Here is a 5,767-nt window from a genome sequence, read left to right on the forward strand (position 1 = left end):
GTCACATTACTTGTTAAGATTTTACATTGTTTTGCAAAGTGAGAATATAGTGAACTTCCATCCCAATATCAAGACGTGCATCGTGACCCATCTACAAAGTTAAGACTTGTCACACTGGCTGAAAATAGATTCAGGAATATCTGGCATTGCTTAGTAACTGAAAATCCGTTGCCCACCAATTTAGCCTCACAAGATTAGAGCGGTATTATGAATCTGGTGTAATGAAGGATGAGCATTTAATGAGCAGAATGATTGTTTCACTGCTATACAAAACCTCATCAGTGTGTTTTTAACCATAGAGCTTAGAGTTGAAGTAGGCGATGATGGCTTCAAGATAACTTTGAATACTTGTGAAGTAATGCATGATACTGGTGCTATGAGTAAAACCTCATCCACTGCTGGTTCACTGCAACTTTTCAGGAGGTGGTTTTCAGAAACATGAAATAGTAAATCACGTGTTTGCCTACAGGATGTCCTGTTGTGTTTTGGTTTTAGAAATGGATCCTCGCTGCATGTTTCCAGTGATCGGACGTGGGAACACCTAGAAATAGAACTCTTAACCCTATGCTGAGTAGCACCATTGGATGAAAGCTCTCCCCGTGTAAGGAATCGATCTAGTTCAACCAACCCAGGTAAATTAAAAAGAGATAAGAAGCGCACGTTTATTCTTTCATGGATTTAATTAAAACCCATCCTCTCTGCATGTGAGGAATCTAACATGGAGGGAAATTACCCCGTTGCAAAAGCAGAGAGAGAGAGAGGCAAGACTCTCCTTGGCTGGCTACTCAGTGTTGCTATGCTGTTGTAAGGATCCAGAGAGAAGGAGGAAGGGAAGGATGGAGGGAGGGTGGGAGGGAAGGAGTGGAGGGGGAGACTGAAGGAGAGCAAGAGAGAGAGGCCTGGCAGACTGTGGGGGAGGCGGAGGCCTCATCTGCAGTGCTGTGTGCAGAAGGAGCGCTTAACAGCCTTTCAAAGGGGAAGGGGAGGTGAGGGAGAGGGGGAGGCAAGGGAGGGGTGATGATGGGGGAGGGGAGGAGAGGAGAGGAAAAGGGGAACCAGAGAGAAGGATAGGAGCAGAAGGGAGAAGAACCAAAGAGGAGAGAGTGGCAAGTTATGAAGAGGGGAGGAAGTGGTAAGGGCAGACATAGGAGGGGGGCAAGGGGGAAGGGAAAAGAGGGGAGAGGAGGAGTGGGGGGAGGGGAGGTGACAGCAGCTGTGGAGGTGTAGAGACTAGCGCCCCCTCTAGCTGGAGGAGAGAGACAGAGGAACCCTGGTGTGTGAGTGCTGTCAGACACAAAGAGGTAACGGCTGCAAAGACAAAATAGCCCCCCCACTCCCCCTCTCTCACACACACACACACACTCGCACACTTAATAGGAGGGAGGCTAATTGGTTGAGCTGGGTGCAAGTCAGATCAGCATTTTGCCCCCACCTGACTGCATGCAGGCTGCATCCACCTGAGTGGTGATGATCTCGATGAGAGTGAGAGGGATGGACAGGGTGAGGAAAAGATGGTGAGGGGAGCAGAGAAGGGACAAGGAGGTTTTAATCCAATAACGGCTGTGGTGGAGTCACTCACGGCACCCCCTGTAGGAAACAGGCAGGAGACAGGGTGAGATTTCTGTCTGCAAAAGGGAGGAAATGATAATGCCAGTGTGTGTGTGTGAGAGAGAGAGAGAGTGAGATGATGGGATACGACATGTGATCTACAAAATTTCATCTTGTACCTCAAGTGCATGTTGCTAGAGGTCATCTAGATCAGGGTGCCACACAAACTGGGACAATACGGAGCTGGAAAGAGAGGGAGAAGAAGAAGTGGGGAGGAGGAGGAGGAGGAGGGGCGTCTAAAGAAAGGCCTTGCAGACTACAAGGGAGACAAGAGGCTTCTTCTGCAGTGCTGGGTGATGTAGAGGGGAGGGCTGGCGTGAGTGGGTGGCTGAAGGGGGAGACACAGACTCAGCAGGGCAAGAGAAACGAGAGGGAGGGACTGTGGAGACGGAGAGGGAGATGGTTGAAGACCCACTACTAGCGCCTCCCACAGTCGGAGTGGTTTTGTTGCACACAAACACACATTCACACTCCCACACACACACAGCAAATGATTTATTGTAATAATATGGTGGAATTGAATCATTCGGTCGGCAGACAAACATGCGATATGAGCGGCAAGAGAGTGAAAGGGGAAAGACAGAAAGTGGGGGAGAGAAAAATGTGACTTGAGATGGGGGTGAGACAGGAAGCAAGGTGAGGCCGAACAAAGGAGGAGATATAGGAGGAAATGGGAGATGACAAAAGAACAAGGGGGAGACATAAAGCAGGAGAGGAAGTCCCAAGGGCATGATAGAGGTGACAAGGAACCAGACTTTTGCCATTTTGGTGGACACTTTAAAAGTACCACGAGTGCATAGAGGTGACATCCACTTACAACAGACTTGGACACAGTGAGAGAGAGAAACCTGTGGAAAATCATTAGGACTTCTGTATTCAGTTAGTCCTCAAAATGCAATAAACAAGTCAAGAAAAAATTTAGTGTAATACGCAGGTAACCAGCATTTCACTAGAAAAAAAGCTAAAGTCATTAAAACAAATAAAAAAAAATCTCTGCTTTTTTTAGTTTAACTAGAAAACCCTCACAAGTGCTACGTGGGAGACCACCGACCTACATCCCATTTATTTTACGGAGAAAATTTCTTGTTTTCTGTCTGTTGTTTTTTATATTGTCAGTTTTTTTTCCATTAAGTCTCAGTTTGCTTTTTCTACATGTTTTATGTTTTTTGTCATTTTATGTGACTTTTTTTTTGGTTCCCCTGCTCTGCTTGTTTTCCAACTGACCCTGCACTACCCACTGCTGTTTGCCTGGACCAGGTGGGCCAAGTTATTCACAAGCTGGATACCAAGTTTCTTTGTCTTCTCCCATGCCACCCTCATCTAAGATTGCATATTCCAGCTCCTGAGTCAATAAACACACCTGAACTGGCCAATCAGCAATCGACCAGGGTTGAGAACCACTGGGATAATCTAGCTAAAAACTCTGGGCTTAGCAGTCTCATGTTTAAATTTCAGAATTGCAGAAGAAGGAAATGTTTTGCTGTAGATAGTGGAACAGATTAGAGAGAGTATTGTTATTTGGAAAATAAGTTCTGTTTTGACATTTAAAATGTAAACCAAATTTTCCAGGATGTTGCCTGAATGTGTCGCTGAAAAATCAGCTGGTGATATGATCAACATCTCAATGGAAAGACAGAGACACAGCAGTTTGAAGAGCTCCTCCGCAGTAGTGTGTGCACTGAAGGTAGAAAGAGTAGAGAGGCAAGGAAAGAGGGGGAGGACATGAGTGCGAGTGTGTTTAGTGGGGGTCTGACAGTAGGATGAGGAGCAGGGAGAAGCTTTGCATGGTGACAATGAGGCAGCTGCTGGCGCCCCTCGTTGGTGGAACGAAGATGTCTGCTGCATCGCATTACACATATCAGAGGGGTGGTGAGAGAGGAAGACTGCTGGGAGGCCGACAATTTATCTAAAGAGCTGTGAACGCAGCAGGCGGGGGAGACGGAGATCAAAAAAAGGAAAGGGAGTGAGGCACCGGGGCATCAAACTGCGGAATGTCGGGGGAGTAATGTCTCATTTTTTGAAGTGCACACACAAAATAAAGATACGTTGATTTCTTGGCTTGATAATAAGAAGCAATTAAAATGTGGGTGATTATGATCTGTTAGCATTTGAACCTAATAAAGGCAGTACATTGTTAAACAGCTTTTTGAGCCTCACAGGAAGGTCAAAGGTCAGGTATTGATACAAAACAGCAGGTCTAGCAGCCGGTCATGTTAAAGAATCCTTCAGGTGAAGAAACGTTTGCCTGAACTTCATCTGTACTTGTTTTGTCCAGCTGAAAGATGCTCGGTCGCCGCATAAGCCCGCTGCTTTAAAAATATATTTTTAGTGGAGAAGGAATTAATTTCTTCTTTGCCCTTGGAGTTGTTTTCTGTGCTTTTCTTTCTGTAACCGGGAGTTCTGCATCGCAGCTTCAACGTCTGGAACAGCCTGTCCTTTATTACTGATTCAGAAGTGTGCGGACTCAACACTGCATTCCGTACAATGAAGCTTTGAGAAAAATAAAAATAAAAGCAGTTGCGATGCTGAGTTGCTGGAGAAAGTCAGCAGTACATAGTACCTGATGGTGATAAGTTTGAAGTCACAACTGGAAGGTGGAATCCTAATTTCTATCCATTATCTTAACCACTTATGGGTCACAGGGGGGCTGGAGTCTATCTCGGCTGTCACAGGGCAAGGGGGGGGGCTACACCCTGCACAGGTCACCGGACTGTATCTCAGGGCCAACACAGAGAGACATACATAGACAGACAACCATTCACACTCACATCTCCAGTTGACCTAATATGTCTTTGGACTGTGGGAGGAAACCAACACAAGCACACGGTGAACCTGTGACTCCAGCCGGTCAGGATGATTTATGTGCAGAGGTAAAGGGAAATGTTCTCAAATGTTCTCTTTTCTTTAACTAACATTTATCCACTGATCTCGTGTTACTGTTCCCATTTTATCAGTGAAAACACTGCTGGAACATAATGTGCTGACACCTCACAGTGTGGACTGTAAATAGCAGCCACTAGCAGCAAACCTACGTGGCTATTGACCACAAGATGTCACTGTAAAATAAGAAACCAGCCACATAATGTCATCTAATGACTAACTTTTGCTATATAGTAAATACTCAAATGATCATTATTGTTACCAGCCGTAACATTAAAGTGAATGTAATGTATCAATAATTATACCACAGTCAACATAACATACATCATACTGAAAACAGGCCATTCTGCACTTGTGCTTTTACCCATGTTATATTTGATTATCTTAGACTTAATAATTGTATATATGTTAAAAATCTGAACACTTCTTTCATTACTTCTCTGTATGTTGCCAGAAACATATAGCAAAAGAAATGTTTATCTTTCTTTTCACATGATAGCTGCTGTTTGTGTTTTAGCTCAGGTCTCTTGGTAACGGGGAAAATATCTTTTTATTCATTACTAGAAAACATATGTCTCCAATTTGATCGTTTGTTTGCAGTTTACAGCCCAAATCTGAAATTAGTTTATAATAAATAACCTAATATGGTTACGTTCTAAAAAGCAACACAACTTGTATATTTGCTGTATTTATGCTGTTAACATCATAGGTCAATAATGTCTACATATGATGTAATTGATACAGAGATTTTGTTATAATCAGCAATGCCCACAGACATTAATTTCTTAGTGGAACGGCCTGGAATACAGCTTTAATGTCCTGAGTGGGCAAATTACTGTGAGGACAGCAGTGGACAACAACAGAAAAACAAATCAAGGAGATTTAAATAATTCAGTATTGTACATACATGCATACAGAAATGAAAATCAGATGCTAGATGCAGCAGAACTAAATGTTACACAAACTCAAAACCCATGTAAAATTTCAAGTACTTTATTTCACATACTTTACTTTTTACTCATGTTGAACTATGTGCGTAAAAACTAAAGTATCCTCACTAAACATCTAATTTCTGTGGGCATCAATCTGACTGACTAGTTGATTAAAACTTGTATTTCTTTTGATAATATGAATGTACAAGTCCAATGCAGATTTGTTCAACACATGCATAATAAAGACAGTTTTTGTAAAAAAAATCTGAAGGGGGTCATTTCTAAGAATTTCAATTTAAAAATCCAACATTTATTTTTTCACTTCAGAAAATTACAATACATGCGTA

Source organism: Channa argus, chromosome 13 (genome assembly GCF_033026475.1).
Source record: "Channa argus isolate prfri chromosome 13, Channa argus male v1.0, whole genome shotgun sequence".
Taxonomy (NCBI): domain Eukaryota; kingdom Metazoa; phylum Chordata; class Actinopteri; order Anabantiformes; family Channidae; genus Channa; species Channa argus.